The sequence below is a fragment of the Sus scrofa genome, chromosome 9 (genome assembly GCF_054392235.1).
Source record: "Sus scrofa isolate SSC_HxYL_T2T_F1_AM1 chromosome 9, Sscrofa_HxYL_maternal_Yorkshire_Landrace_v2.0, whole genome shotgun sequence".
Lineage (NCBI taxonomy): Eukaryota > Metazoa > Chordata > Mammalia > Artiodactyla > Suidae > Sus > Sus scrofa.
Genome location: NC_139391.1, coordinates 22222473 through 22250254, shown reverse-complemented (window position 1 = coordinate 22250254; position 27782 = coordinate 22222473). Strand labels below are relative to the sequence as shown.

General features: G+C 37.1%; 1 protein-coding gene across 8 annotated transcripts in view; it reads left to right on the top strand.

Annotated features, from left to right (window-relative positions):
* GRM5 (glutamate metabotropic receptor 5) overlaps positions 1–27782 on the top strand; it is a 523795-nt gene that overhangs the window by 223548 nt on the left and 272465 nt on the right. The gene's annotated exons all lie outside the window — the stretch shown is intronic.

The following is a 27782-nucleotide window of genomic DNA, read 5'->3' as shown; positions in this document are numbered from 1 at the left end:
ATTCATTGCTCTGTTCTCTGTTCCTGCAAAAATACCTGGTGTGTAATCAGCACCTATTAAAACCATCTTAAGCTGGAGTCCCCTAACCCATATGTTGGCAGGTAGAATTTTTTTTTTTTAATTTCCTGGTTAGGACCCCTAGGAGAGAGGACAGAATTAATGTGGAGGTGAATGACACTGCTGTTAGGTCACTGATTAAGTTATTTGCACAAAATGCTGAATTTGCTAGGGGTTTCTGTGTTTTTAGTGTTCATATGTCTTCATATATCAAACAACAAAAAGACACTTGTTATTTGTACAAATCTCTCAGCCTTAAAAGAGAGCATTATTTTTTTTTAATATCCATTGCAAATAAACCTTTGATCCCCATGATAGAATCTTGCTCCAAGAGTTCCTTTGTGGCTCAGTAGGTTAGGGATGTGGTGTTGCCACTGCTGCTGCTTGGGTAGCTGCTGTGGTGTGGCTTTGATCCCTGGCCCAGGAACTTCCATGTGCCATAGGTGTAGTTGAAAAGAGAAAAAAACAAAAAAAACCTTAATCCAGATGATATGCCGCAAAACTTTAAAAACGGTATCTACATTTACTCTAGTAGTTTTAAGAGGTGGTTATAAGCTTGACACTTCCATTTTTACACTTTTGCAGTTTCTATAGCAGGCTAGATTATGTGGCAAAACAATTGAAAGAGGCAGTGGTGAAAACTCCTGTGGGAAAATTTCATTTCTAAAAATGCTGCATAATCTTGATTTCTAAATAGACAAGGAGGATGTTTTTTTAAGCTTAGAATTTACTACTGTGCCTTTTGAGGTAATATCACAACCATAACAGTGTTAATACCTTATATTTCTGTAGCGCTTTACAGATTACAAATGCTTTTATATGCATTATGCCACTTAATCCTCCTGGCCCAGTAGATGCGTGCTAGTCATCAGTAAAAATATGTCCAGATGGCTGAAAATGGACGTCGGCCACCCAAATAAACACTAGACAAGTAGTTACTGAATACAGACCCCCCCCCTCCCCAGGCCCTTAGAAAGCTTTATTGAATGTTTCAAAGATCCAAAGTGAAATTAAAGAAAGAAAGAAACAAACACTTACATGTACATGCATCCATGTCTCTGTGTGTTTAGTTACTCTGCCCTTCTTTTATTTATTTATTTATTTATTTTTGTCTTTTTGCCATTTCTTAAGCTGCTTCTGCAGCATATGGAGGTTCCCAGGCTAGGGGTCTAATCGGAGCTGTAGCCGCCAGCCTACGCCAGAGACACAGCAACGCGGGATCCGAGCCGCGTCTGTGACCTACAACACCACAGCTCACAGCAACGCCGGATCATTAACCCACTGAGCAAGGGCAGGGATCGAACCCGCAACCTCATGGTTCCTAGTCAGATTCGTTAACCACTGAGCCACGACGGGAACTCCACTCTGCCCTTATTTTTAAGAGGATATTTTTCAGTCATTTATTTCTTCAACAAGTATTTATTTGGTGCCATTGATTACAGGCAGTAGACACCAAGTATAATGTAGCACAAATAACCAGTGTACCCCTGTCCTTCTGGAGCTTAAGGTCTAAGTAAACAACAAGTAAGAACCAAATATTTAATTCTCATTCTGTGGTTTTTTAGCTTTATTGAGGTATCATTGACATAGGAAAGATGGCACACATTTGCTAAAAATCTGTGGACCTATTTATTTATTTCACCATTCAGCAAATGCCGAGTGAGCCCCTCGTGTATGTCCAGGGTGATGGTTCCCTGTGAACCAGACCACCTCCGTGAGCTGCTTGAGCTGCAGTTGTTTCCTTGTTTTGCATAACTGAAACTTTATACCCATTGAAAAATAATTTACTCTTTCTCCATCCCCTAGGCTCTGGCAACCACCGTCTTATTCTCCCTTTCTACAAAGCTGTTTTAGACGCCTCACATGAATGTAATGATGCAGTATGTGTCCCTCTGTGTCTCGCTTGTTTTGCTTAGCGTCAAGTTCTCTGGGCTCATCCGTGTTGTCATAAATGGCAGCATTTCCTTCTTTAAGGCTGAATAATACTGCGGTGAATGTGTATGCCACATTTTATCTGTTCAGCTGGCAACGGACATGTGAGTTTTTCCATATCTTTTTTTTTTTTTTTTTTTTTTGTCTTTTTGTCTTTTTGTTGTTGTTGTTGTTGTTGTTGTTGCTATTTCTTGGGCCGCTCCCGCGGCATATGGAGATTCCCAGGCTAGGGGTTGAATCGGAGCTGTAGCCACCGGCCTACGCCAGAGCCACAGCAACGCGGGATCCGAGCCGCGTCTGCAACCTACACCACAGCTCACGGCAACGCCAGATCGTTAACCCACTGAGCAAGGGCAGGGACCAAACCTGCAACCTCATGGTTCCTAGTCGGATTCGTTAACCACTGTGCCACGACGGGAACTCCTCCATATCTTGATTATTATGAATAATGCTTCAGTGAACGCGGGGCTGCAGAGAGCTCTTCAAGATCTTGATTTCAGTTAGTTTGGATATACACTTAGAAGCGAGACAGGGAGGTCATGTGATAGTTCTGTTTTTAACTTTTTGAGAAACCTCCATGCTATTTTCCAGTGTGGCTGCTCCGTTCTACATTCTTACCAGCAATGTATGGGGTTCCAGTTACTACACAGCCTCACTAATATTTTGGGGTTATCTTTTGGGTTTTTGATAATAGCCATCCTAACAGGTGTGAAGTAGTATCTCATTATGATTTTGATCAGCAATTCCCTAACGATTAGTGTTACTGGACACCTTTTCATATACCCGTTTTCCCTTTGCATGTTTTCTTTGGAAAAATGTCTATTCAAGTCCTCTGCTCATTTTTAAACTAGTTTTTTGGACTTACTGTCAAATTGTATGAGTTCTTCATATGCTTTGTATATTAATCCTTTATCAGACAGATGGTTTACAAATATTTCCTCCCATTCCATTTTATGCCTTCAGTTTTTGTTTTTTGTTTTTCTGTGTGGAAACAGTGTTTAATAGGTGCAGTGAAGAAATCATCTTTTTTACTTTTGAAAGAAAAAATATTCTTTCTTGTATTAAGTAATGACAATGGTAATTTATTTTGCTAAAAATTTTTCAGAAAAAAAAATTGAGTTCCCAATGCTCTGTTGGCTCTAAATTAATTTGTAACCATAATGGTATTTGTAAACCATCATTCAAAGCTGCCAGTGATACACATATACCTTTAAAGATATTATTCGAAAGAGAGTAGTTCATGAGTTAAGAACGAGCTTGACACCTGCAGTGAGACTTGTCCCTTTTCTTTTACAGAAACATACTTATTTCTTACATAATCCAGTAATAATCTGAAAAAATAGAGTAGGGTTCCCTGGTAGTTTAGTGGTTAAGGCCTCAGTGTTGTCACTGCTATGGCTCAGGTTTCATCCCTGGCCCAGGATTGTCCATATGCATTGGGCACAGTCCAAAAAAAAAAAAAAAAAAAAAAGTGTTTGTGTTCTAAATTAGAACAGAGTATGGTTAACTTTTATAATAGTGCTTCAGCCATACAGTGTTAACAGTGCAATAAAGTTAGAATGACTGAAAGTATCAAAGAAAGCATGTAGTGTAATTTGTGCTAAAACCCAAGCTGCCTTAATTTCTTTCAGTGTTCCTTTAGAAATGTAAAAATGGTGACGATCTCTCTTACAGCTAGAGCTAGTATTTGCTCTAATTAATCTTAATTTCGAAAGCTGTAATCATTCCCGTCCAGATTATCTTTTTTTTCTTTCATATTTTGAGTGATTTATTCATAACTGAAACACAAAGCAGCTTTTTCAAATATCTGGCATTCACCCACTTGTGATTTCTGTTGTCAGTCTCATTTTACAGGGATAGTTGAGGTATCATGAGAGAGATCCACAGCTGTATGTCAAATGGTATCTAGCCCCTCATCTTGAAAAGAAGTCAAAGAAAAGGTTGATGTGCTGATTTAAAACATAACTCATTTCTGAATTAATATAATTATGATCATAGAATGGTAAATAAAGCAAATAAACTGCTTCTAGTATTCCTGAACTGACTGAGCTAGTGCTAATGTAATGGTTCTAGAGGGAAAAACTGAAGGTAACTGATAACATAGGTGAAATGGTGAAAGACTTTCAACCTCATTTGGGTGGCACTGACCTTGTTATCACTGGCGGTGTAAGTCAAGGAAGAAGAAACTTAGCAATGCTTAAGGAAAGAACACACCTTAACTCAAGAAAGGAGTAGAGATCCACCTTAGTGGATCTTTATCTTGTTAATTGAAATTATGGATAATGCCAAAAGCAGATTGAACCCACAGAGCAGTAATGAAAACTAAAAGCTGTAGATGAAAATGCAAGGAAAAAACAAATACATCAGACTAAGGCACCAAGAATTGTGTGGGGTACAAAGTTTCAGACTGCACTCATAGTCAGAAGTGGTAGTTTTCGTATGAACTCTTTAAGTAGTAACTCATGTGTATATACTTAAGATTAAAACACGTATTACTTGGGTGTACAGATATGACTCTGCACGCAAGATCCGGAACTGAAAATGAGGATACGATACAGATATGCCACTCCCGAAGGATGGTGGTGGGACGGATGTTCAGTCTAACATGTGCACGTACATACCCACCCACACATATAGGCAGAAGCTCTGCGCGGGCTGGTGGGGGAGAGGGCAGTGCTCAAAGAAATAAAAGGATCCCTCCATATAATCCAGCCCTGTCATCCCTGATGCTTTTATCCAATATTAAATCCCTGTGTTGTACACCTGAAACTAAAATAACATTGTATGTCAATTGTAATTCAATTTTGTAAAAACCTCTATTATCTGAAGTCCTTCTTCACTACTCCAAAACATTCTTTAATGTTCTTTATAGAAAGAATGAAGCTTTAAAAGCCCATTCAAATGGCTCCCAGTACCATAATGAAAGAAGGTTGGACACTGGCATCTAATTCCTAATTTCATTTTCCTCTAAATTGAATGAAGGCATTTTTTTTCCTTAAACCATACATAGATTTACAGAATGGAAGAAGAAATGAGAGCCACACACATTTTAAAATGGGCAAGTGGCAGAAAGAAAGAATTAGAAAGAAAGCCACATTCTTAGCCAACAAGCAACCCAATATGCCCTCAGAACCCTCCCAAAGCTCAGAAAGTTCTGATGATAGTTACCTCTGGAAGCTGAACTAAAAAAAAAAAAAAAAAAAAAAAAAAAGGCAGAAGTACTTGAAATTCTGCCTAAGCATCAAACACCCCCCAGAGTGCTCCCTGGAGGTCTGACAGAAAAGTTGAAAGTTATTCAGAGCATCGGCAAAGGAAGAATCTCTGGATTGAAGGGGCTTGAGGCCAGTTAAGAGGCAAGGCACTATGCTTAAATGAGGAAAGAAGTGTCCACCAAATGCTGACAGCTCCAGTCTTCTTCATTCCGGATTCTAAAATACAGGCACCCAGAGATCTCCCTTTAAGCAGGAGAATGGAAGTACCTTCTTCCCTGAGATGTGTGACCCAGTGAACAGTGCTGTCAGGACTCCTTGAAATGAAGTCTAACTTAGGCAGCCTCCACACACAGACATAGGGTCTCCAGTCTTCTTAATGTCCCACCATTAAATATGAAGGGACCATTGTATACCCCTGGACATCTGAGAAAAGCCTCTAATGTGGAAGTCAGGGACAGAACCCATCAACGTAAAAGTTTGTTTGGAGGAAATAGGCACTCTTCAGGGACACAAGTTCAAAAAAGGAACAGACCGTAGTGTTTTCAAAGACATGGTAAGGTATTGCATCCTTGAAAACAGAAGAAAATATTGTGCAAAGGAATAGAATAAGAAAAAGTCCTAGAAATAAAAAGCACAGGTAATAATAGAAATAAAACATTGAAGAGTATGAATAAACAACTTAAGGAAACATATAAAAGTGTAAAGCAAAAGGGAAGATACATAGGAGAGAAAAATACAAGAAAACTAGATAACTGATCAAGGATATCCCAACATTTAAATAAAAAGAGCGTGGAGTTCCCATTGTGGCTCAGCAGTAATAAACCCAACTGATATCTATGAAGATGCGGGTTTGATGCCTGGCCTCACTCAGTGTGTTAGGGATCCAGCGTTGCCGTGAGCTGTGGTGAAGATCACAGATGTGGCTTGGATCCCACGTTGCTGTGGCTGTGGCAGCTGAAGCTCCAATTGGCTGCTTAGCCTGGGAACTTCTGTATGCCACAGATGCAGTCCTAAAAAGCAAAATCAATAATAAACAATCAAATAGAGTTTGAGAAAGAATAGACAAAGGGAAAATATCATTAAAACCATATTACACAAAAATCTCCCAGAACTAAAGCACACAAATTTCAAGATTAAAATGGCCCTCCGAATAGCTCAATGGGTGGGAATTCCCTGCCCCAAACCCCCAATATTGAAGTATATTTTTTCAAATTTCAGATAACTGGGGGAAAAAAAGAGATGATATATCAAGTTTCCAGTGAGGGAAAATGAGAGAATGGAGTGGGATGAAGAGAAAAGGAGAGGAATAATTGAAAGGATTAGGAATTAGGAATCACTGAGAAACACTAAAAAATACTTAAATAAGTGAGAAGATAGACCACATTCAGGAAGTGAAGAGGCAGTCTTATTAAGATGGCAGTTCTGCTCCAGCCCTGACTGCTGCCATACTTCCTCACCACGTACTGGCTAAGCCATAACCATTAGAGTTCCTAAAATGTGTCATGCCTTTCTCTTGCCCCAAGAGTGTTTGCTTGTGCTGTTCTTTCAGTTTGAATGCTCTTCTTACAGTTTTTAGCTGAGCTAGTCCCTACTTATCCATCAAATATTAGTGCAGATTTTATTTCCTCAATGAATTCTTACCTTGTTACCTAAAGGAATATCATTCCTGTTGCATGATCTCATATGATCTTGTAGTTTTTAATCACTGCACTTATATAATTTGTAATTATATATGAATTGATCTATTTATCTTCAGTTTTATTCACAGGATCATAAGCCTCACTAAGCTGAGTGCCATGGCTTGGACCACCTGTCAAATTATAGTCCCCTATCAAATTATGAGTCATCTGTGCTGAAATTATCTATTTTGTAATCCTGTCTCCAAATAAGACATACATTCCACGGGGGCATAGATTGTGTCTGTTTTGTTTACCACTGCATCCTCAGTGCCTGGCATTTAGTAGTTGCTCACAGAATATATGTTATACAAAGTCACTTAAGTGTTTGATCCAAACAGTGGTCTGAGTGAGGAACTATCAAAAGACGCCTGAGTAACAACTTCCGCTGAAATGATTTCCCATGAAAAAGACATCAAAAAGGGAAAAGCTTCTCTGTAAAGCAATGGGCACAAACTGCTTCATATTAAATTTGTGTATCAAATAAGGAGAATCTATTATTCACTAATTCATTCATCATCAAGTATTTCTTTTTTAAATTGAAGTATAATTGAATTACAATGTCATGTTTCAGATAGGCAGCACAGTGATTTAGTTGTATATACATACACATTTCTTTTTCAGATTTTTTTCCTTTATAGGTTATTACAAAATATTAGGTCTAGTTCTCTCTGCTATACAGTAGGTCTTTGTTGGTTATCTGTTTTATGTATAGTAGTGTGTACATGTTAATCCTATCTTCCCAACTTTCCCTTCCAAATTTATCCTCATTCCCCTTCAGTAACCATGAGTTTGCTTCCTATATCCGGGAGTCTATTTCTGTTTTGTTCATCTCTATCTTTTTATCAGATTCCGCATATAAGTGCTATCATATGCTATTTGTCTTTCTCTTTCTGGCTTACTTCAGTTAATATGAGAATCTCTAGATCCATCCGTGTTGCTGCAAATGGTGTCATTTCATTCATTTTATGTCTCAGTAATAGTCCACTGTGTATATGTACTTCATCTGCTTTATCCATTCAACTGTCAATGGCCAGGTATTTCTTACAGACCTACCACGTGTCAGATCCAAGAGGGAAAAATGAGTTCATGGTTGGGAAGAAGTGAGGTGGGTGGGTAAACACTATGTCATCTCATGCAGATCATGCCTCTCTGTCTGTTGCCTTCAGAGTCAGGTCTGAACTTCCTTCAAGCCCTGGAATTTTCTCACCAGTCATCTTGGTTAATCCAGTCCCTCTATCCTTCAAAGTCTTCCTCATGCCAAAACCCTCTTGAGACGGGGTTTTGTTGCTCATTAACGTTCTGTTGTCTTGCTGCTCTATTACTGAGTTCACCGGCAACACTATCACCTTTGCTCCTCTGCATAATATCTACCTGTCTTTAAAGGGCTTGCTTTTTCAAGTCCAAATTCCCTGTGGCTGGAGAAGATTATAGAAACATATACTAAGTTCAAAATTAGATTTGATTTTTTTTTCCCCAGGCTAATCTTCATCCTGAAGGCAATGGACTTATGGAACATTTTAAGCAAGTGAAATACAGGAGATTTGGTATCTTAAGGATCAGCCCAGGAGTGAAATGCAAGTGGCTCAAAGGAGAACCAGACTATGAGGAGGGATGATAAGCTGGAGTATCATTGCAGTAAGTCAGGAGCTGCTAAGGGTCTGAGATAATAGCAGTAATAGGGAAAGCAGAGAAACTAATGGTCGTAGTTGTACAGCATGGATGAAGGTGGCAGTGAAAAGCAAGTTTCCTCTCGTCTGGGGCTGGTCCTGGGCAAAGGCTACCTGCTCAGGTGGTAAACATTTTAGCCCTATGCCCATTCTTCCCTTACCTTATTCTTCCCTCCTTGGGAAAATTTCCAAAGATGCAAACAATGCTAAAGATTTATGAGCATCTTTTAAAATAGGAAACAGAAAGCCAGTGAATTTAAGGAGCCCAAATTCTGTGCTTTCTCTTCTCTCTTTTTGATGACTTACTTTCAGAAACTTAAAACATCCCTTTTTGAATGGATTCTCAGGACAGATGCTTAATTATCTTGTTATTTATGGCCATTTTAGCACTGATGTAGAGACCTTTCAGGAACTCAGCTGAGGCCATCGGGTCATTACCTTTGCTGACAAACTTCTTGACTTCAGCGATGCATATCTGCAAGCAGTGCCTTCTATTTGTATATATTTCTAAAATGAGATCCTACGTGTCTGAATAATGAGAATTTTTCTTTTCCTGTATGAAGCTAAATTGTCTAGTGCCCCATGGAAAAGGGCTATTGACAGAACCAATTTTGGTGGTTTTGGTGACTTATGCAAATTTTAGTAAAACCATTCTCTTAGTGTTCACTGTATTTCATACTTAGAATATATATTTAGGAAACAATGCCTCCAAAAAGTATACCTGGAAATATTCCATTCTCTTTCAGAGAAGAAAAGGGGAGGAGGGGAAAGAACATAATAGGTATAATATTTGGTGTGAGTTACACATTAACTAAATACTGTGTGCATTATTTCATTTTCATACAAAAAAGACAAATGAAATATTATTTTACGCATTACTATGGATGAACAAGCTAAATCTCAGAGAAGCCAGGTTACTTGCAGGGTTAATAAAATGTCCAAAATGGGTTTAGATCATAGCTTTTAAACTCCAAAGTTCTTTTCCTATTATATAAATGCAAATGAGTCTAACTGACCAGTGAATGTCTCATTTGTAAAAGGTATACAGTTGAGAAGAAAAGGACAGGAATAATAGCATTAATTTGCTAATTATATAGACTTGTTTTCAAAAATTTGATTTTGATCCCTTAAAAAAGTATTATGTGACACCCAGGAATCATGTGGATTCACCAGGAATGACTTAAGCAAAAATAATGTCTTTTTTTAAACATTTTAATGGTATTGCCATTAACAATGTATATTCTTTCAATCATTCATTCTTGAAAAAAATGACAGTTGAGATACTGAATTTAACAAGATATCTAGTAAATGTACAGATATTATTGAGGATAATATAAGATAGGAGTTTTTATGAATAGATAAATGTGAATTTAGATGATTGCATTTCTTAAATAATGGTTATAGATTAATATCAACTTAAAAGATGTCTTCAGTGATGTATCTACTGCGTGATATGAACACCGTCTGTACATTTATATAGTCATTTACAGTTGACGGGGTGTTTTCATATCTTTGCACATTATCTCTGCTTCAGAGGGAAAAGGTATGACTCATAGGGTTGTACATTTTGCCCAAGGTCACAAGCTCAGAAATTATGGCATCAAGCCTCAAAACTAGTTATTTTGATTCCAAGATCTATGTTCTTTCCACTCTACCTAGACTGTCTTTCTTTCCTTTGAAACATTTGTGTGAGTGATTTGTATGAAGTCATGGAAGTATCGCTTATCAAATTTGTCCTCCACACAGGGCTGGAAGTTTCAACTAATGTAACTAATGACAGACTCAAAATCTGAAGGAAAAAAACCTTCCTGACTGAAAAGTTGAACACAAATTAGAAAGCTGAAATTTAGTAGAGATAAGCATAAACTCTAGCAATTAGGTTCAATTAATTGATTCAGTGACCTTGGAGGTACTCTCCAACTATAAGAATTTTTTGAGTCTACAAAATAATTCTTTTAAAATTTCCTTTCCTACTGTATAGAATTGAAATCTACATTTACCTCTGACGTCTAATGTGATGATTTTATTGAATATATAGGAAACTATAATTTAGAGAGATGTAATATGATTATCAGTCAGCTTTGTTCTGCTAATGAACTGATTGGTTTTAGCTACTTGGAGATGAGCAATTTGAGAACTTGATGTAGAATGACTTAGGGTTGAATAATGCCTACATACAAATTGAATATGTCATTCTGTTACAACTCGTGAAACAATAATTCCTATGTAATGAATGTTTAACATCAATGAGAAAATTGTATGAATATCAAAGCAGCCATACTTTTATAAGTCTAATCTTGTTACCAAAAAGGGCAGGACTTAATCACATTTGAAAGATATATTCATCATTCATGAACATGCTTTCAAAATGTAGGTTGACTTGGGAGTTCTCATCGTGGCTCTGGCTCGGGCAATAACGAATCCGACTAGTATCCATGAGGATGTGGGTTCGATCCCTGGCCTCACTCAGTAGGTTAAAGATCTGGTGTTGCCATGAGCTGTGGTGTAGGTGGCAGATGCGGCTAGGATCTACCATTGCTGTGACTGTGGCTGGCAACTAGAGCTCTGATATGACCCCTCATCTGGGAACTTCCATATGGCATGGATGCAGCTCTTAAAAAAAAAAAAAAAAAAAAAAAAAGTAGGTTGACAATACTTCTGCACAGAAGAAGCATTTATAGAATGTCAAAAGCTGATTTTTTTTTTTGTCAGTATCTTGAATACAACCTGCTCTGAATAAAGCAGAGATAATGGTGGCGGTTTATGCTATTCTGTGTTTATGTCTTATAAGCTATCTTACTTTTCAAAGCAAAAAGGAATTGAGGTTTTGGTCTATTTAAATAGAAATGTCAGTGAACCACTTGATCATTATTAAAATAAGCATTGTTAATGCTTAATACTTCTAAGTTACCATGGCAGGTGAGACTTTAGAAATCAAAGAAATGGACTTAGGGAAGTGCTATAGCATTGTGGCTGAAAATACAGACTTCAAGGTAGAATAAAACTGATTTAAGTTCTTAACTCTGTGGATTACCAGTGAGATCTCTGGCAAGTTATTTAATTTATCTGAACCTCATTTTTCTCATGTATAAAGATGGCAATCAATTAATCTCTTATTTTTTGTAGTAAATAGACACAAAAACATAAAGAACTTAACACAAGGCCTGGCACAAAGTAGGCACTCAATAATTTAATAAATAACTCAGTATTACTATTTTTCCCTCAAGGAGCTTCCAATTTGTTTCCTCGTACATTCATAGTTTTTTTTGTTTTTGTTTTTTTTGTTGTTGTTTTTTTTTTTTTTTTTTTTGCTTTTGTTGGTTGGTTGGTAAGTGGATGATAAAAATATCCTTAATTAATTGACATTATTTTAAAAATCATTAGTCAGAGAAATTAGAACCCAATGTAAAAAAATTAATATATGGTAAAACATTTTAACACATTTTGAGTTGATATAATGACACCAAACTAGAAATTTATTCTTCAGGGTTTGGGGATTGTTTTAAGTACCACTGAAAATTGGTTAGATCATAAGTTTAAGGCCATTAGGAAGAAATCTAACAGAAAAATTATAGATAGAAAGGAATAAAAAGTTGCTTAATATTGTCCAATATTAAATATTCTTAAATTAAAAGGACATTTTGTGAACTGGTTACATTTCAGTGGCAGAACTAGCAAATGTATCCAAAATTATTTGCAGAAAATTCCCATCTGTATTCCTACTACAAACTTCCAGGCCAATTTGAAGACATTTTAGGACCATTCAGCTACGAGAACCACAACCACAGAGCATTACAGAGCTAATTTTTGTCTTGATAATTTGATTGTTTAGTTTGTAGTTATATTTCGTCGGCATTAATTTATTTTGTGTATGTATATATTTCCTGGTAATGTTTTATTAATGGGCCTTATTAAGGTGTAATTGACATGCAATTAACTGCACATTAAAAATGTACAAATGAACATATCTGTAATCCAATCTACATGCCCTTAATTACTTTTTATTGTCTTATTTTATTGGCTAGAATCTCCACTTATTGGCTAGAATCTCCACTATAATGTTTAATAGATATGTGGATGCTTTTCTTCTTTCTGATATTAGGAGGAAAGGATTTGGTCTTTCACCAATGAGTATGATATCAGCTTTAACTTTGCTGTGGATGCCCTTTATCAGGTGACTAAGATCCCTTCTATTCCTAGTTTATCGAGAGCATTTTTCAGGAATGGATGCTGGATTCTGTCAAATGCCTTTATTGTGTCTATTTAAATAATCATGTTTTTATTGTTCAGTGTGTTACTATGTGCTGTTGTTACTGATTCTAATTGTATACAATCTCAAGTTACTATAATAAACTCCAGCAGGGAAGCAATGAACTGTTTTTTGTTTGTTTACTCAAAGCAATGAACTATTTTTTGTTTGTTTATTCAAAAAGTTTTAGATTATGAATTTATTTTTTAAATCATTATATCTACTTGAGTTAATCTGTATCTTCTTGAATAATTTGTGAAGGAGTTTTTCCATTTTGTCTATTTGTCAACATTATTAGAAAAGTTATTAGTAACTTTCCTTTTTTATCTTTTAATATCTATAAAGTCCATAATGATGTCACCTCTCTTGTAACTCATATTGGTTTCTTTTCTCTCTCTTGCTTTTCCTTGATCAATCCAGCTAGAGCTTTTTCAGTTTTATTCTCTAATAAGCACCTTTTGTTTCAATGATTTCCTCAGGTTTGTTCTATGTGCTCTTTTATGGATTTCTGCTTTGGTTTTTATTATTTCTGTGTTTTTCTGTTTACTTTTACTTACATTTGTTCTAATTTCTTAAGGTAGAAGACAAAGCTTTTGATTTGTGACCTTGCCCCTTTACTGATATAGGCATATAATATCCTAAATTTTCCCTTAAGTAGTAGTTCTCTATTAATATCCCATGAATTTGATGCTCTGCGCTCTTATTTTCATTTATTTAAAAATATCTTCTAATTTCTATTATTTCTTCTTTGATGCATTATTTTAAGTGTGTTATTTAGTTTTCAAATAATGAGGGATTTTCTCAATTGATCTCTAATTTAATTCCATTCTGGTCAAAAGTATACTCTGCATGACTTAAACTGTTTAAAGATAATTTATTGCATTTTCTAAAAAAAATATTTTGCACCATTTTTAAAGGTTACACTCCATTTACAGCTATTACAAAATATTGGCTATATTCCTTGTGTTGTATAAATGTATCCTTGTAGCCTATCTTGAAACTTAATTTGTACCTCCCATTTCCCCACCCCTATGTTACCCCTCCCCTCCAGGTTTGTTTTATGGCCTAGAATATGGTCCATTTTGGTAAATGTTCTGTGTGTACTTTAATGCTTATTTTTCTGTTGTGATGGAATGTTCTTTTAAATTTCAACTAGTTCATATTGGTTGACTCAGTTAAAGTCATATTGGTTGACCCTTATTATTTTTAGTCAACTTGTTCTATCAATTATTGAGAGAGGTGTTTTGAAATTTTGACTATGGATAGAAATTCATCTATGTCTTTTTTTTAGTTTCATCTATTTTCATTTCATATATTTTGAAGTCATGTTATTAGGTGCTTAAATGTTTAGGATTATTATGTCCAGTCAATGAATTGACGCTTTGATCCATGGTAATACTTTTTTTTTTCCACTGTACAGCATGGGGACCAAGTTACACATACATGTATACATTCTTTTTCCTCCCATTGTTCTGTTGCGATGTAAGTGTCTAGACATAGTTCTCAATGCCACACAGCAGGATCTCATTGTAAATACATTCCAAGAGCAATAGTTTGCATCCAATAACTCCAGGCTCCCGATCCCTCCCACTCCCTTCCTCTCCCCCCAGGGCAGCCACAAGTCTATTCTCCAAGTCCATGATTTTCTTTTCTGTGGAAAGGTTCATTTGTGCTATATATTAGATTCTAGTTGCAAGTGATATCATATGGTATTTGTCTTTCTCTTTCTGACTTATTTCACTCAGTATGAGAGTCTCTAGTTCCATCCATGTTGTTGCAAATGGCATTATGTTATTCTTTTTTATGGCTGAGTACATGGTAATACTTTTAAAATTCTGGCTCTGATTGACTAAATCTTTTTTTCATTATGGGTTGTGTTTTCCATTATTATGCATGCCCAGTAACTTTTTTATTTGGATCTAGATAATGTAAAATTTACCTTTGTGCTGGGTATCTATCTATCTCTCTATCTATCTATAATATAAATATATATATATAATCTGTATTATAAATATGTGTGTCTGTGCACATGTGTGTTTATTGTTGTTGTTTTGGGGATAAAGTTCAGTTAGTTAGAAGCAGCTTTGATCCTTCCTGGTCTTGTTTTATAAATTTCTTAGGCAGAGCTGTAGCTATGTTTAGTTTGTAGGTAAATATTCACCACTATAGAGGCAAGAACTTTCTGAGTACTCTACTCATTGCCTATAAATTATGAGTTTTTCCACTTCGACTTATGGGAACAAGCACTATTCCAGGCCCTGTATATTCATTGGGTACTGTTCAGTATAATACTTTTGGATGGTACATTCCACAGTCTCTAGTAGATAGCTAATTTGCATGTACTGATCAATACCTTACTAAATACTTGAACCAGACCCTCTGTAGATCTCCATCCAGGGTCCCCTTTTCTAGTCCTCTGCCTTATAAATTTGAGCTGCCTCTCTCTCTCCAGATTCCTTTTGCAGTGGCCTGGAAATTCCCTCAAGGCAGTAGACTGGGGAAATTATAGGGCCCATAATGCTTGTTTCCCTTCTCCCCTTCTCTCATGGATCACTGTCATTTATTGTTTGATACATAATTTACGGAAAACTATTTTTGTTTATATTGTCCTTTTTTTTTAATTTCAAGTGGGATGGCATATCTGATCTCTGTTAGATTAGACCTTGGTCAGAACCAGAGTCCAATGGCACTAATTTTTGAACCATTTACTGGTTGAAAAGTACTTCATCCTTGAAGCAACTTGAATTTAGAGAACCAAATCTTACCTTTCTTTATCTTTTGGATTGATGGTGAAATGAGAAAAGAGATATTATTTAGATTCTATGTGAGATATAGAGGCAGAGTCAATTGACATGGAATACAGCATATTTCTTTACTAAATATTTTTCTGTTACTTTATTGAGCATTATATGTTCTTTGTCAAACATGGAATTATCTGAATAATCCAACATATTATAAGAATTATGTATCATGTATGGAAATGTGTATGCACCCATTTGTATTCTGTGTTGCTTAAGTTCTAAGAAAACGATGAATTAATTCAAAAAGTTCACAGTATATTTCACTTTATTATGAAGTAAATGTGTTATAAAATCATGACTTGTCAAGATATATTCAGAAAAGTTGCACTGGAAGGAGCAGAGAACACTAGAAGACGTTCTACCAATATGAGCCTCAAAATGTTTTTAGCATAAGGCAGACTTTTAGTTGACATTTTAAAAATTAGTTGTAGAAAATTAAAGTGAAGTAGATGATGGTGAAAATAGTTGGAATGGAGCAGGTCGTAAAGTGGTGCCTGAAGTGTGCTGATTAAAAGATCTCAACAAACCTATAGGGAGAACTTAAAAGTCCAGTCTGGGGTGCTGTCCTTGGTGCTGTTCCATTATCATTTATACATTAGCCAGTTGTGTGTAGTACCCCCTATTGGCAAGTCACAGGGGACACAAACATGAATGTCAGTGACTTATTAGAGAAATGAAAGACAGTGTTTAACACATTTATGAGTGATGTAAATATGGCAAAAATCACCAATCTATTGAGCAAAAAATTCAGGACTTTATAAGATACTAGAATGCTAAAGCAGTGTACTGAAATAAGAAAAAAAAAAAGATAATATTAAAATGAGAATAAAGTCTCAAACTGGGATTAAAACAAAAATCAAATATAAATATATGAAGTTAGAGATGAGGATAAGGAGATAGAACAGGAAAGCCAGGCTTTACCAGCATTTAGGTAAGTAAGAATGTAAATGATGACTTTAAAATGCATAGACTGGAGTTCCCGTTGTGGCACAGTAGTTAACGAATCCGACTAGGAACCATGAGGTTGTGGGTTCGATGCCTGGCCTTGCTTAGTGGGTTAAGGATCTGGCATTGCCATGAGCTGTGGTGTAGGTTGCAGACACTGCTCGGATCTGGCATTGCTGTGGCTGTGGCATAGGCTGGAGGCTACAGCTCCTATTTGACCCCTAGCCTGGGAACCTCCATATGCTGCGGGTGCAGCCCTAGAAAAGACAAAAAAAACAAAAACCAAAAAACTAAGATTAAGATTCTATGTATTAAAAAAAAAACATGGACTAAGATTCAGAAACCCTGGAGTCATTTATAGCTATGAAACCATGTCTAAAACATCTAAACTATTAGTGTTTCAATTCTCCCGTACATAAAACTGGGTGTATATAGTTGTAGCTTCAAAGGAGGTATTTTAATTCATAGAGCTCAAAGCTGTCTGTGTTAAAACCTAGGTCTGAGGGGCAAATGCAGTTTGACTTTATTAGTGCAAGTTTTCATAGGTTTTTCTTGCATCTTCTTTAAATACTTTCAAAGTAGAGAAGAGTGTCGTCTGTATTTGTATTAATAATAATAGCTTATTGCTGGAAGTCAAAAGAGCTGGTTGAAGACGGTCTCTTATACTTGTTGGACAACACTAAACAAATAATCTCTAGGTACCAGTTGTCTTATCTCTCCAATGGATGCCTTGGAAATGATCCTCTTCAACTAGCGCATTCTAACATTCTAAGATTCTTCTTCATACATAATTGAACAGCTCTCGCCAATGTGCTTTTGGTAGTTGATGTATCACATGTAATTATCTCAAGTTTGTGGGGACTCTTCAAGGCCTCATCACTGAAATGGCTTTTCCTGCTGAGCTAACTATAATATATATGGATATTGGGACAATTTCTCTTGGATATTTATGGAATTACTATTGAAATATAGCGTTTCTTGTGGTAGAAAATGGTTACTATTGTATGTAGATTATCATAAAACTGCACCCTTCAGACTTAGAAAACCTAGCTTCTGAAGCAAGGGAAATTAACTTAACCTTCTCTTACAACCACTTGAAGGCAATATCATTAGCAGTAGCACCTAGATATAGCCTAGAAGTGGCTTAGATTGTGCTCACTTAATGTTGAGTCTTATGTAACTGACCTAATTCTCCCTCTACACTCCATAAAAAAAAAAAAAAATGACTCTTTAGAGAAGGAATCATGTCATTCCTGGCCAGAATCTCTGAAATGTGTTTTAAATTTGGACCACTGGGCTTTGGGTTTTTTGTTTTGTTTTGTTTTGTTTTTTGTTTTTTGGCATATTGTATCCCCGGAAGGTGATAGGCATTGGGCCTGGAAGGGTAGATTTGATTGGAGAAGAAAGGAAATCACCATTTATTGTGTGCCTTTGGTATGCATTGTATAAGATAATACACACAGCAGTGTATACATATATATGTAACATATATACGCACATATATTTTTTACATTATTACATCCCCAACTTGTCAAATCTATATTTTGTTCTATATACACTTAATTACAGACAAAAATATCTCTAGTTCCTGAAAACTCCATTCTACTTGCACTAATCAAGACAGAGAAGACAGGCCCATTCAGTCTGCAGAAGTGCCCAGGGCTGAGGTCGGACAAAAACATTTTCTTCTCTGCTTCTCAGAGAGGCCTCCAGGAATCCTTTCTTCCCATTGTGTCTAGAAGGACCAAGGGTCTGAATTTCTCTTCATGTAAGAGGGAATGTACAGAATGCTAGTAAATACTATGGTCCCCATACAAGGTCTTTTTTAAAGACCTTTGAATATTTTTAAGGCTATAAAATACCCAAAATGGAGTTTGTGGTTCCTTATTCAGTTTATCAGAGTCCTTGCCTTTTTATATTTATATTTCATTTTAAGCCTTTTATTTTATTCTATTCTCTCCATTCCCTTTCTCCAGCCTGCCATATAGTCTACTAAAACTTAAAACATTTTTCAGAAAAAAAATATTTTATTATTTGTCCTAAAGACAGCAGCTTAATTCATGTCAGGCTGGAGACATGTTTGAATAATTGAATTGTTGTCCTTCTTGACCTTCTAAATTATCTTTCTCATCTCCTAGAGAATCAGAGTATGGAAAGGGCAATAGAGGTACTTTATCAATGGCTTTTTCAAAGCAGGGAGTTTGGAATGTTAGAGCTAAGGTAATTTTTGCAAATCATATCTAATTTAGTCTTCATGATCTTTCCCTGTGTAATCTTGTTCCTATTTTACAGGTGAATAAAGTCTGTTAATGTGTTAGTTGCAGAGTCATAGTTCCTGACTCAAGTTCTGTTTCTCTCAAATACTGAGATAATTTTGAAAACCCTTTGAGGGCGAGTAGACCATCTGCCAATATTGACTTCCTTCTTGGACATGGTTGGCCACATAAAGATAAGGAAAAACTCATCTGTGATGATCCTGGATGGCAATAACCACCTCTATATTTATATTTTACCATGAATTCCATCATGGGTAATCTAGATAATAATACATGAAGTTATTGGAACACATATAATCTCTCAATAGCAGTGGTTTCTTTTCTTCCCCTTCAGTCTCTGTTGGAGAAAGGGGAAGATTCATTTTGCCAGTTGCTGCCTTCTGCACCATGCTTACACTCCGAGCCCCCGAACTGATCTTCAGAATCTTCTCCTTTCTGGATTCCCTTGTTTCCAAAAGCCCCCCTCTAACTTGTTAAGTATTTATGAACATTTGCTCTCATCTTAGCTGTTTCTTCTTATGCTCTGGAGCTGTAGAGGAATATTGGGACAGGACTGATGTCTAATACTCAGCCCCGTATCTTTATGTTTGCTAACGCTGTCAGAAAGAGACGGATCCTGCTTATTTCTCTTCATATTCCCCAATCCTACTTATCTTGCAAGGTTCTGCCCAAGTTCACATGAAAGGCTTTCTCAACGACCTTATCCTCATAATTACTGGCTTTCTTGGATCCCAATGAAACTACCACACACAGAAGTCTTCCATTAACTCAAACTTACTGATCTAGACTTCCGGTTTGCTTTGCTCAGAAACCTTTTGCATACTGGGGGCCTCATCCCTGAGATTGAGAGTCATCATATCAGAGGCCTAACCCAAATGCATAAATTGCATTAGATAAGCTCCTCCAGTGGTTTCTGTCCTCACTGGCAAAGGTCTCACTAACCTTTATTTCTTATAAGTGACGTTCCCTGAGTAGGACTGTCAGATCAAATATAAGATACTCACTTAAATGTGAATGTCAGACTTTTTTAAAAAAAATAAATATTTGTTTGGCATCAACGATGCCAAATAGTGCATGGTAAATACTGATGCTATAAATTATTCATTATTTTAATGCCATCCAAATTTAACTAACAAGCCTATATTTTTATTTGCTAAATCTGGCAACTGTATCCCTGAAGAAGCCCCACAACTCTTTTTGATGATTGCATGATACCTGGTCTCAATCAGTCTTGATTTGGTGACCTTACCTGATGCAGTATCTTACATGTCAGTAATGCAGCACTGTTTTCAAAGCACATTTATTACCTATTTGTTCCTCCAAGTTGCCCAAGTATATGGTTACTGTTTTTACTGCTTATTAACTTGGTTGTTTAATACCTCATGGTTTCAATTTTCTGGGATATAACATAGAGTTGATTATATGCACTTTGATGAATGGTTACAAAGATTAAATGGGATGTTCTACATAAAGCAAATTCCGTGGCAGATCAAAGAAAACAAATGATGACATGAACGTGTATAACCTCAGTATTCCTCTGCCATCACCCTCATTAACTTTCTTGAGATCACAGAGCCAGCGCATGGGAAAGCTGGTGGCTTAAACTTGAATCAGCTGGTTACAGGTAAAGACATTTTGTAATACGCTCCACAGTGAGTCAGGAAGTCCAGTGTGAAGGTTAAGAAAATTCACACACTCATTACCTTCTTTCCCCTCCTTTAGATATTCCTCTACTTCATGATGAGACCATTTTCCACATAATTCTTCAATTATAAGAAATATTTGATGTCCTTAATTTGCAACAATTATTCTGAGTTTCTTTTCAGTGACTTGAGAATTTTTTTAAAAAAAGTTTTTAGGAGTCTTGGGTTAAACTAATTAACAGTCTCCACACAGGAACAAACAGGCGATTCAGAGATAAAGGAAGTAGATTGTAAGTCAGTGTCCATTCTTCTCCACGGATATACAGAATGTTAATTAGTCAAACGCTGATGCCAACAAACGCCAAAGAACTGTCTCTGATAAGCCTCTGTGAAATGTGAAAAATAAAATAGGTCCTGGGGAGCTGAATGAATTCACGTTCAGGGATCATATTTCAAGGTACTTGATTAGTATTCATGAACAGGGAATGAACAGAATTCAGAGATTTCTGCCAAGCCAGCAGTTCATCTAGGAAGACTGAGATTAAGAAGAGGAGCTGTTAAAATATCTAATTTTGATGCCCTTACTATTGCTATTATTCCTGTGGTGATATCTTAGATGCCAGTATATCATGCTGACACCTAGGAGTGTCATTTTCCACAGTCACTGTGTTGAAATGTGTTTTGAGAAATTGGTCACTTCATAACAAAATCTAAGAAAACTTACTTTTTTACTTCACAAAAACCATTTTTCACAGTTCCAGCAACTTGGCTCTAAAGATCCATGCCATTCTCTGCTTTTCTTTCCCTTTTAATATGGAGAAGTTAAAATAATGCAAATACAGTGGATAGTTTTAGTATGGTTTCTGTTTAGTTCTTTGTATGTCTGCATATTCTTTCAAAAAGCAGTTTGCATAGTAAATACGCATTCTGTATATTGCTTCTAAAATTCTATGACTATAAAGTATACATATAGAATGTCAAAGGACAGATTCTTATATGTTGAAAGTTTTTAGAGTGTTGTAATTAGAAAATAATGTCACTCTAAAATTTATTTTCCAGTAGAAAGTTCAAGTATATTAGGTAACAAGGCATTAATACACATGTCCAAGTGCACCCCATATTTATGTATGTACTATGTAATATATCTATACCTTAAATAGTTGCCAGTATAGATTGCATATACATAACAACCAATATGATTAAATAGTAGATATGATACAGTGTTATTTTTACACATGGATATTATAGAATAAATAACCCAAACCTAGAAATTCATAAATGAATATTTTACCAAAATATATAAGATGTCCAGTATGCCTTTTCTGGATTATAATTGACACCCTGCAGGAGTTTCTGTTGTGGCTCAGCAGGTCACACACCCAACTAGCATCCATGAGGATGTGGATTCAATTCCCGGCCTCGCTCAGTGGGTTAAGAATCTGGCATTGCTGTGGCTGTGGTATAGGCCCTCAGCTGTAGCTCTGATTCAACCCCTAGCCTCGGAACTTCCATATGCCACAGGTGCAGTCCTAAAAAGCAAACAAACAAACCAAAAACACTCTACAAACCATCACAAATATTGAGGAAAAAAAGTTCTAAAGTGTTATAAAAACTGCATGGCAAGTAAGATATGGCTTGTAAATTGGATCATGTATATGATTCAAGTTCTTAGCACAGTATATTCAAAGGGTCTTACATGAAAGATGCATTTCCTAACTTTCACATTCTTAAAATTTAAGAGAAACTTCCTGCTTACTCTCTAATTACTTTGGGAAACACTAAATAGAATTCGCCTATCAGATCCCTCTTTCGGCAAGAGACTTGCTTAGCAGCCTGATGGCCAATAATTACTTGCAGTTTGTCGGTTTCTCAAAATGATGACAGACATCACTCACTCCTGACACCAGGGCCCAGCCATGAGCGCTTCCCAGAGTGGCGGTATTCTCTGGTGGGAGATATGATTGATGGTCAATGTCACATTAGCCTTGGCAGAGCAGGGAGATGTTTCCCATAATGATAACAGAGAGCTGGTGTCAGGATTATCTCCCCAGGTACCAGGAAGGTCCGTAGTACCTGGGAAACGTAGGTCTTCGTCTTCATTTCCTAGACCACTTGTCCAGGCTAATTGCCTCCCATCTGAGCAGAAGTCCCCTAAACAGTCTCCGTTTCCTGTTTCTTCAGACTTCAAAGGGGCATCCTCATGGTAAACAGGACAATCTTTCTAAAATAAAATACGGCGACAAGATATTATTGAGTGACTGTTTGGAGCGAAGCACAGTGGTCCGTGCCTTAAAGGGATCACTTCTTTCATCATTGCAGTAACTAACAAAGCCGGTTATGAGCTGGGCCTTCAAGTGTGCACGTAACTTGCTTGAGGTGACTCTAAGAAACGGCAGGGCGGATATTTGAATTTAGGTTTGTCTTAGGTGAGAGGCTCTTCTCTTTCTGGTCGTGTCATTTCCTCTGATGAGCAATCTAGTGGTTTCTCATTGATGCCTGAGGATAGAGTGCAAATCAGTTGCAGACCCTCAGAGCTGTACATGACCTACCCCCATCCTACACCGTTCCAAACTTTTCTCCCACCCATGGAAATAGGTATGAACCCCATGCATGCTTTCCTCACCCCCTTGCTTTTGTATGTGTGTTCTCTCTGCTTGGAATAGCCTTCCCAAATTCAAATACTATATTATTTCAACATTCAATTCCAAGTGCGCTTTTTCTTTGATTCCTTCCTCAATCGCTTTCTCCAAATCATTGTAGAACTTACTTTGCACCTGACTTACAGCATTGTATTGCTATTATTCATTTATGTGTTTTATCCTTCCCACTAAACCATCAGCTACTTGAAGGGAGAATCTATTTCAGATTCATCTCTTCATTTAACAGTGCCTATCTTGGATGGGATGAGAGACCCAGTTGGCTTGAATGAAAAAAGGAATGAGCGTATGGATGCTATGTCTTTACCTAAACAATCTGATCATTTGATGATACATTTTTTTCTTCGGGAGACATTGCATACAAATTCACCAAGATATTCAATTGTCAGGGGATTTTTAAAGTTCCCTTTTAAAGGGTACCTGAAGTTTTATGAAACTTTTTAAAAGCTGTCTGAAATTTTCACATTATTCATGCATTCATTTGTTCAACCAGCAATTTTTGAATGCTGACTCTGTTCGGGAATTATGATTAGCAGTGCAGATACAGAGATAAAAAGGCAATGTCTCTAGCATCAAGAGACTTATAGTCTAGTGAGAAATCCATGGCAATGGATAATTAGTGCACATATAAAATGCAGAGTCAGCTCATGGGAAGGAGAACTCTGATTTGCTTGGCCAAGTCACAGAAGATTTCACTGAAGTAACATTTGAATCAAGTCTTGAAGGAAGAGTATTGATGAATTGAAGTTCTTTTTAAAATTTATAGTTCAGGTACAGTTTAGGGTAGGGAAATGAAGAGGTGGCAAGGTAAGAGTATTAGCTATCAGTGACCTTGAAGAACAGTTGATTTATTAGAATCAGATCATATTAAGCCAATATAGGTATAAGAAATGGAGGGTAAGTTTCATAGGACACCAAAAGGCAGTCTGAGACACTGTATTTCCTTCTAGAAACTCAGAACAAGGGTTTAAAGGTAATAACACCAGTGTTGATGGATTTGAGCTATACCCTGAGTAGGCATTAAAGCCAGCTCCATCCAAAGTGACCTGAGTAGCACTAGCCACAGAGCTCTGTCCTGTGCACCATCAGTCAATTCTGGGAGCTAGTAAGTGTTCACAGTGGAAGCCAGCTGAAATGGAGAGTCTGTTTTGCATTTTGCTGCCTTAGCTCCACAACTTGATTAGCTAGAGGCAGAGACCAAAGGAATTAGAATTCATCTGTTAATAGTTAAATTGACCATTAAAATTAATGATTAAGGGAATAATTAAGATTAATGGTTAGATTAATGTTGAAACAACCAATGCATTTCCTCCAGAGCATTAAGAATGTTGTCGAGGAGTTCCCGTCGTGGCTCAGTGGTTAACGAATCCGACTAGGAACCATGAGGTTGCGGGTTCGATCTCTGGCCTTCCTCAGTGGGTTAAGGATCTGGTGTTGCCATGAGCTGTGGTGTAGGTTGCAGACGCGGCTCGGATCCCGTGTTGCTGTGGCTGTGGCGTAGGCCAGCAGCTACAGCTCTGATTCGACCCCTAGCCTGGGAACCTCTGCATGCCATGGGAGCGGCCCAAGAAATGGCAAAAAGACAAAAAAAAAAAAAAAAAAAAAGAATGTTGTTGAATACACGACTGAGAATTCTGGAAGTTCTAGGACTTCAACCTTAGATTTGAAAGAAATTTATGGATCATCTTAGAAATACAGGTGTTTATCCTGCCTCCCTCTCCTCAGACCTACTGAGTCAGCATCTCTGTGGAAGGACCTGGGCTTGCATTTGTTAATGGAGTCCCACAGGAGATTTCAGTGCGCCTTCCTGGTTAAGAACCACAGTTAGAGTTTATTCTCTCCATTGCACAGGGGAGGAAACTGAGGTCCAGAGGGATGCAGTGCATTTTTCAAGGCCATACAGCTGGTCATTGGCAGAGCTGGAGTTGGAATTGTTATTTTCCTTTTCAGTGCTCTTGGCAGTACTTGTCAGCTGCCTCAGAAGGTCTTGATCTCTAAAGACATGGAGGAAGAAGTGGCAACTCAAAGCTAATTACAAAATAGAAGCCCTGATCAGAAATGTAAAGTGACAGTGTCAACAAAGCAGGAAAGCAAAGAGACTACTCCCAAAAGATCACAGAACCCCTAACTAGAACAAAAGTAGATATGAAGATAGATTCCTTCACTGAACAAATATTATTGAGCATTTATTATATGTTAATTCCTAAGAACAGGAGAAAGAAGAAGAAAAATGGTGAAGCCTAGTTTTTCCTCTCTGTGGTTTTAGAATTTTTAAACAGTATTTTTGACTGGAAGGGTGAGGATTCATAGATCAGTAATGTTGAAATTGCTCTGAAGTCTTTCTTTTGCATGAGATGCAGCTGGTTAACCTGCCCTATCTTTCCAGAAGCCAACACTAAGTCTATTAAGAAGCAGTATTTTCTGTTTTCTAGATTTCTATGAACTGAGCTGGACCTCAGAGAGCCTTAAAGCCTAGACTAAATGCAGAAGAAATGTTCTTCTTGGTCCTTTTTCTTCTCTGTCCTTACTCTTAAATCTTGATCCATGATCTCTTACCACTCTCATTGAGAGATTTGGGGGAAAAAAAAAAAAAGATGTAAATTCACGGAAACCAAGCAAAGAGGAGAGAATTTGTCTCCCTAAAACTTAGAAGAATATCCTAAAGCATCCTTCCACTTCTTTCCCCACCCTTGTCCCTGCTCAGCAAAGGAAACTTTTTTTTTTTTTCTGCTTTTCAGGTCATATGGAGATTCCCAGGCTACAGGTCAAATTGGAGCCACAGCTGCCAGCCTACACCACAGCCACAGGTACGCCAGATCTGAGCCACATCTGCAGCCTACACCACACCTCACGGCAACGCCAGATCCTTAACCCACTGAGCGAGGCCAGGGATCAAACCCAAAACCTTATGGTACCTAATCAGATGCGTTTCTACTGTGCCACGACAGGAACTCCTCCGGCAAGGGAAACATTTTTCTGCAGCCTGAGAATAGCCCTGGACCTTACTGCATCAACCATATGGAAGCAACCAGGAAAGGGTTTAACCTCTGCTCAGAATAAAAAGAACTCTGGCTCCTGTGAGCATAGCCTTTAAGAACTTTTCTCCTTATACAGGTTATAAAATTTGACCAAGACTGTATGTCTAGTAAATGGCAGGACCAGAATTTAACTCCAAATTTAGGAATGTCTGTCTCCGTAGCCAACGTGCCTTCTATTTCACTATCCTCATTGTTGGTGTGAAAGAAATATAATTTTTCCTATTTCATGGGTTGCTTGTCTATGCCTTGCTTTCCCTCATTTTCCTCTTGCTACATGCCTTTGGTGTTTAAGAAAGAACTAATGAGCTTTAGACGTCAATTCACAGAATTTAGATTCATTGGTATACTTCGTGGATCCTAATTTTTCTTCCAATAGGACTTGGATGGATGGGTGATTATCTACAACAGATTTATTTACTCCAAAGAACTACATTGCCCGCTGTTATTACAGCAAAATGTTGATGTTCTTGAATATAAAATGTGTAGTGTCTCCCGTGTAAAAGGGAACCCAGCAGTCTGTGATGTGAAGTAGCTTATTGCTGCATTGAGCCGTAAATAGGAATCTCCAATCCAGAGATACAAGGGAACAAGTCCTTTGGCCAGTTACCAAGTACCTTCATGGCAACATCCTTTCTCATCCTTCGTTTGCAATTATTTATGCATTTTAGTTGAAAAGCTTTTGGAATTTAAAGTCTTTCCAGTTTATGAGAATCCCCACATCTGTGGATGTGTCACTCTCCATGTCCCAAGTCGACTGATATGCCTCTGAACTATCATTCTCTCAGGACTATATAAGCAATGAGACTTTGGATTTTTCAGCAATTTTTCAGCAGGGCATACCTGAGACATGCGTCATATACCAATAGAAACAGTTTTAAATAATGAATTTTATCTAACAGGCATTCTATTTGAATGGCGTGCCTTGTAAAAGCCAGACCATGGTTAAAAGCCCTCTGCCTATATCCACATCCTTTCCGAACACTCATGTAACAATTTTCTTTTAATAAAAGAATTTTCATTTCAGATGTGTCACATTTGATCTTCATGGCCACGGGGCATGTAGAATAGCAGGCATCATTTTGTCAAGTTTATGGATGAGAAATATGTTGCTTGGGACACCTGAGAGTCTTGCCTAAAATCTTGCATTTAGGGACTGATAGGGGTGGGAGTTAAATCCAGGGCTTTAAACTCTCAGAGCCAACTCTTTCCATTATATCATGATGTCCCTTGGTCAAGCCATCAGGAGTTCCTCTTCTCACCAGCTATAATAGAAAAAAAATCATTTTCATTTATGAAATATTTACTGAGTGCCTGCTGTACTCTGGACAGTGTAATTGGCACTGAGGATTTGAGGGGAATAAAATATGATTCTTATCCTCAAGGAACACATAAATTGCTATGGGAGATAAATAAATAATGTAATAGTGTATTACAAGTATTCTAACAAAGGTTTAAAAAAGAGTACTGTATAACCATGAAATATTATATAACTCTGCCTGGGATGATCAGAAAGGATTTGATGTGACATAATCTCCTTTTGTCCAGCGCATGACGTGACCCGCAGAAATGGTAGTGTTTTAGCTTAGGTGTCATGGATGAGAACTATACTAGTTTGGGGGTTGGGAG